This window comes from Hoplias malabaricus, chromosome 13 (genome assembly GCF_029633855.1).
Source record: "Hoplias malabaricus isolate fHopMal1 chromosome 13, fHopMal1.hap1, whole genome shotgun sequence".
NCBI lineage: Eukaryota > Metazoa > Chordata > Actinopteri > Characiformes > Erythrinidae > Hoplias > Hoplias malabaricus.
In genome coordinates, this window is record NC_089812.1 from 30,885,417 (window position 1) to 30,892,191 (window position 6,775).

Genomic DNA, 6,775 nt, shown 5'->3' on the forward strand with positions numbered 1-6,775 from the left:
AAAACAAGTAACTTAAACTTACGATTATGGGTGGCACGGTGGTGCACAGTCCCAGGGTCCTGGGGTTGTGAGTTGACTGTCTGTGAAGAGTTTGGTGTGTTCTCCCCATGTTTGCAAGGGTTTCCTCTGGAAAATAACTAGCATAAATACATATATTTAAGCATCAGCAAAAGCTGAATGGTTCGTTTTTTTGAGCTTGCAAGACTTATATTCAGAAAGAAAACTGAATTTCAAACTTCATGAAAAATTCTGGCAAGCTTTGGCAATGATTTGAATTTGTTGTTCTTTCCTTGGGTGGCAATAGCTCTGTTAGCATGGTATTCATCTTAGTGGTTAGCTAGGCTGAGCAGCTAAGCTTATGTGCAAAAATCATCACACAAAATGGTTCTGGAGGCAGCACTGCCTTCAAGGCAGAAATAATGTAATTGGTTACCAGCCAACGTGTGGGGATGAATTTGTTTGGTTAGCATTCATTGGGCAGATTTCCAAATACCACACTATAAACCAGTAAAGCTTTGCCTAGACCCTTGTGGTTTCCATATTTTGACTGCTAAAAATGACTCTGGAAAAAAAAACATTCGTACATTAATTTATTATCTGTAACACTTTTGAGACACCAATCCACATACCAACATGTTTTTGGACTGTGGGAGGAAACCGGAGTGGAAGAAATACATTTGCAGTATTGTTTTTATTTCATTGCAGAGTTAGTTCTGCTTTATAATTTGTTAGAAATGTTGCGAAGATCTCAGCATTTTGTTTTGCTTAAATGTGGGTTAATTTAACAGCTTCTGATGAAGCAGCAGTGCTCTGCTGCCTCTGAGGCACATTCTGAAGAATTACTTTCCTGCACATTTGTGTTTAAATTGCTGCCTCAGTGGAAGCTGCAGAAACAATACAATTCTGCTGCCTCTGAGGCAGGTTCTAAAGTACATTTTGCACACTTGATTTATGATTACTGCCTCTGAAGGTACTAAATTAATGCTCTGCTTCCTCATAGGCAGCAATCATGTGCTATCTCCTCCACTCTGTCTTAGCCACTGCCTCAGAGGAAGCAGAGGATTAATGAATTTGTATTTTCATTTGATTGTAAATATTTCTTTTTGCTTTGTTATGTCTTATTCCAGCCTTGCGCCCAATGATTCCAGGTAGGCTCTGGACCCACCACGATCCTGAACTGGATAAGCGGTTACAGATAATGAATGAATGAATGTCTTATTCCAGAAAACCACCAGTAGAGATCAGTGGGTTCAAGACACTTAACACAACATAAAGCACAGTTTATCTCATGCTTATTATCCGTCCTACAAAAGCTTGATGACCACATTAGCAGCATGAACACCATAGAGGCTGAGGCCTGTATGAAGCTGCCACTGGCCTGTGGGCCTGCAGGAAATTAGTCAGTTACCTGAGCAGAAGCCTTCATTAACTGACCCAACCTAAAAGCACTGATTATGGACCATGGCCCACTGTGTTGTCTTTCCCTCATGGCCCTTAACAGGCAACAAGAGACTTCAAAAGGTGCCCAAGGACCTTCCTGCACCTATCCAACCCCACTGCCCATAAACCTTCTTACTGAGTCCTGGTGTGATAATAGGCTGCAGAAAACAGGTAAAAAGGGAAGATGATGCGATGATCCTTTTATGACTTTCCGAGCCCTTGGAAATGAGGGTCTTTAAAAACCCCATGGTCTGGTGGAAATACCACTGGCCAGGTGGAAATACACAGAGGGGATCCCCATTAAAAAAAAAAAGAAAGAAATCCCTTAAAAGCCTGCAGTTCAGTGTTCATCAGCCAGCGTGGCATAGTCCCACCTGCACTGACATAAGTTTGAGACAGATGCGCTGGGTCAGAAAAGATCTGAATGATCAGAAAAAACTACAGAATTGCTTATTTCAGAGAGTGTTGATTATTAAATGATATTGGAAAGAAATCTGTGAATTTCATAAACATCTTGCTAGCTAGATCTAGCATGCTAACTCTTAGTAATCCTAACAATTGTTGCATTTTTTTTTCAAGATTAGTAGCAATAGAAGGCAGCCCAAAATTGTCGTAGCAAAATGAGAGGGAAATTGTGGTAGTTACCATGACAGCGGTAGCAAATATGCTAATGGCTAACTAGCTACCAAAATAAGTAAACAAATTATTATTAATGAATATCCATATGAATGATATGATGAAATAATACAAACAATACACATTTAAACAACTCCATACAAATAATTTACCCCTTGCCTGCTTTTCCATTCTCTCGTTTTCACCCATGAGTCACTTAACCATTCTGACAAATCACAGAGGAATCCCCGCTGTGTCCAAATGTATGACCTGAAATCAGTTCAGCCTTCATTCTAACCACAATGTTTTAGCTTCTAAAACTGACCTGGGACCAGTGGCTTTATTTATACGAACAGAATCCAGTCGTTCTGGCAGGAAAATGCAGATAGTGACTACATTTGTGGGAGTCAAAAATGATGAGATTTGTATTTCAAAGCTGCGCCCCCTAGTGGAAGTGCTGTGCTTAATTACACACGAAAATCAGAAATATCAGTGTTGTGGGTTTTAGGAAGTTAGTGGGCTTTTTTTTGGAAGGGTTCTAACAGGGTGGAGCTAATCAAAGGAGACACTGCGCTGTTAAAATCATAAGGTTTTTGTAGAAAGAGGAATCTGGTGCTCACTAAGGAATAAATACACAGAAGACTACTATAAGAAACAATGTAAACATGTGAAAAATACAGCCCTGTGGTTGATATGGAAGGACAAAGATGGGAGAAAAGAGACATTGCTTGAGCAGGCTTGGGATATCTGATGGTGGGCGGAGTCAGACTCTTGCCTTAAGGTGTCTGATTGGTCAGTGTTTGTGCTGAAAGATGAGTGGCTGTATGAGGCCTACTTCTGTCTGCTGCCCGTCCTTTTCTTTTTTTTCCTGTATTTTCTCTCCCACCCGTTCATTCCTTTGTTCTCAGTAAAGAATTTTTTTGTTACAGAAAAAAAGTAGCAAAACAATAAATTTAAGTTAGGTCTCCATAAAAAAAGTAAAGTAGAAGTGAACCATAAAACATCACTGTAAGTTAATACACCAAATTATATGTAATTTTTGTTTGCAGAGCAATGATGCTACATGCTAAAATATAACCTGATATTTTCAGCGTGGCCTGTGGGTTATAAAAGGTCAAGCCTAAATGAGAATGGAGGTCACAGGTCATAGAGTGAGAGATATTAGAACACCACACTGGCACTAGTTTCTACTTATTTCCATTGGGCGTTGGGCTCAGTGTCAGTGTTTCTACATTAATTTAAACTATTTTCTACTACTATAAGCAGTGCCCTTCACTGATCTTATCAACTCTCATTAAAAATGTACATTATGTTTGGCTCATCTCTGCATATAAGTGTGTTATATTAACCCTAACTAATATTTCACATTTCTATTCTTATATATGTTTAAATGACACGTTGGGATTTCCACTCTAGTATATTTTATCACTTCTTATGATCTGTGTCTTACACTGATTTTACAGGCAGTTGTGTGGACAAATACAAACGCTGGGGGAGGGGGGGGGGGGGGTGTCATGTCATGTCAGTAGAAATATCTGACCCTTTCTTTCATTATTCTCTCTCTCTCTCTCTCTCTCTCTCTCTCTCTCTCCTATGACTGCCACATCAACATCAGGAGTGTGAGAGAGGGAAAAAAATATTCATGTTAATCGTAATATAGGCCAACAAGCACATCCCTCCCTCTCTCTCTCTCTCTCTCTCTCTCTCTCTCTCTCTCTCTTCTAAAGACTCATCTAATTGTCTGCCACATCAACATCAGGAGTGTGCCAGAAAATGTGGGAAGAAAGCTTCAGAGGGAAAAAAAAGGAGCCAGTAAGGGCAGGATGGGTGGGATGTCCCGAGTTCGAATTGACGAGAGAGGAGTGGAAAAAGAGAGACACATGCCTTACAGCTGATTTCTATCCACTGAAAAGAATGAAAGGGGAGGAGGGGAGAGAGAGAGAGAGAGAGAGGTGGAGTATATTTCTGAGCCAAATGCAAGAAACGTCTACCATTTTGTCTTTTCTATTCCACGTGCCATAACTGACTGCTTTGGGGATGTCAGGGGGGAAAAAAAACCTTGAAAAGAAGGAAAAAGGTGCCTGACTATACACTGTCACACAATAGGTCACAGCCTCCTGTGATCACTGGAGGAGAGGATGATTTGTCGAACGATTGCTAAGTAAATGAGAGGGTATATGGTGGCTTTTGTCATCACTGAAGTATAGTAGGGAAGATATACTGCTGTGGTGTTTTTTATGTATTGTTCTGTATTAGGAAGTAAACTATCTTACTCTGTTATCATTATCTATTCCACAACACAGTCCGGATGCCTCTCCCATTTATTTTTGTAAACAATTTTAACAAACATTTATCTCACTTTCTGCATAACATTTGAAGCGATTTGAGACAAGCTCCGACTCAGTTCATTAAAGAAGAACATTTATAAACAGGCCTTTAAATAGATTTGGATCTAAATCCTTCTTTTAAAGATACACATAATGTCTATTTTCCCCCTAGTTAAGCTTTGGTATTTTTGCTCCAGGGCTCCCCCTACAGTTGCAGAGTGGAATTTGTGGAATTTTCACTTTTACAGCACTATCCTGAAATCAGGGGGGGGGGGGGGGGGTGGACCTTTCACCAACGTAACGTAGCAATGATAGAGACTCTATTCTCCATATTACAGGTCAATGAAACACCACAACCATCCCTCCCCAATGCACAAAGCGACAGGACTGGCTGCTTAGATTTGTGACATAAGAAATCCTGGCTGTCTGAGTCTGAATTTAAGACTCTGTTTTAAAAACAATGCTTTTTAAAAGCAGAAATGCTCAGGCATGGTGCTGACTGTTTGTAAATAAACTTGTTTTCATTGGAGGTGGTCTTTTAGAGTACACTATAAATCTACTATGCACAGTAGCCAAAAATCACTGGGACACTGTTATTGGGTTTGTTCTTACTTTGTCTAGGAGATACTGTGACATCTCAGAGGTGTGTAAAGGCAGTTTCATCTCATCTCATCTGTGTATCCACTTAATTAACCTCAAATTTGCAATAGCAACAGGGCAAGCAATGTCTCTGTCTCTGGCTCCTCATGGACAATCCCAAGGCCAGCCATAACATCTGATTCTACTTAGTTGGCATTGCCTGGTGTATGTCTAATAGGAAGCATCCATTTGAAATCCTTACTAAATGCCAAAACCTCTTCGAATGTCTCCTATTAATATGGGATACTACATTGACTGGTTCATTGAAAAGCTTTATGATTCAGTTCCTGCTTTTCCACTTATGCCCTGTACAATGACTGCATTAATGCAGCAGCTGCAGCTAAACTTTGGTCAAATTAATTACCCCTCATCGCATCGCTCATGACAAAATTCGAACCCCTTACCTGGAGGGAGCGTGCCGTCTTTTTCTGGGAGATATGCATTGCTTCAAACCTGGAGGAACCATTTCACACTCAGCTGCAAACCACTCAAAGACAAAATATCACCAAAATGGACGTGACTCCATTATTTTTAATAACTGACTAATAAAGTTTGTTTCCAAACACAGGGATCCCAAGACATACATCCAAATAAGTTGTAGGGCCACTCTATGTTATATAGCGATGAGAGGGATCAACTAAAACTGATCCTTTAAAAAGGCTTGAGTTTAGAACTTAATCCAGATTAATGCAAATAACAACTGGAATGGCGGAAAACAGAAGGGAAACGCTGGGGTTGTGTTTATACTTCAGAAAAATGCCCACCACCTGCATTACACATATTTCAGACGGTGCTAAAGAGCCTTTCAAACACTGAGGGGTCTTGCCATGCTAACAGCCATTTTGTGAACTACAGCATTCTCCCACAAAAACAGAAGAGGGGGATAAAGTTTAAAACTCCAATAGGCTGAAAAAGGGGAAAGAAAACAGTGAGGAAGGGGAGGAGATAAAGAAAGGGGGAGAGAGGAGAGAGAGAGAGACAGAGAGAGAGAGAGAGAGAGAGAGAGAGAGAGAGACATGGCTAGGGTCCATTGTAAATGATGTTAACAGATGTGATGGCAGAGATGCTGACGTATTTAGCAGTGGAGGAAACCAACAGAATGATATGTTTGAAGAAAAAGGATTATAGGCCTAGAACCTTTGTGTGTGTGTGTGTGTGTGTGTGTGTGTGTGTGCTGCAAAACTGAGAAAAACAACAATATTCAGATACTACTGCACACATTATCAAGACAAATACTGATTGTACATTTTTAATAATTAAAAAAAAGAAAATAAAAAACATGAAATGCCGCTCTGGATCAGCTGCACATGAGTTTGTATGTCACAGTGCCACTTTAAATAAGACTACTTTTAAAGGTTTATAAATGGTTTATAGGTCATTAATAATCATTTGTAACATAGTAATTGACAGCTACCTCTGTCGGAACCTGAGAATGGGAATTTAGTCATTTCAAAGGTTAAGGAACACACCACATTATCACTGATTAACAAATATGTGCTGAAGCTGACGGGGTTAATATTCACTCACGGATTAGAGAAAGTGCAGTCAGAAAAGATTTAACAGTGTAGATGGACGTGGGTTCACTTTTTGGCAAACAACAGATCACTGTTGCCCTTTCTACCAATGTGTTATAACTGATTATTACTGATTATTAATGTATTAACCACATAATGAATAAACACTTTTAAACCAGTTATAAACCTTTAAGAGTGTAATCTTATTTTAAAGTGGTATCATTGCTTTGTATCAGCCAT

General features: G+C 39.7%; 1 long non-coding RNA gene across 2 annotated transcripts in view; it reads right to left on the reverse strand.

The window, feature by feature from the left end:
• LOC136664363 (uncharacterized) overlaps positions 1-2,483 on the reverse strand; it is a 29,476-nt gene extending 26,993 nt beyond the window's left edge. The window contains exons 1-2 of one of the 2 annotated variants that reach the window (XR_010795125.1): positions 2,381-2,483; positions 23-137 (exon numbers count right to left, since the gene is read on the reverse strand). This is a non-coding gene — a long non-coding RNA (uncharacterized lncRNA). Of the gene's footprint in view, positions 1-22; positions 138-2,228; positions 2,309-2,380 lie in introns of those variants that run through there. The other variant, XR_010795126.1, reaches the window with a different exon arrangement.
• Between the last annotated feature and the right edge of the window lie 4,292 nt (positions 2,484-6,775).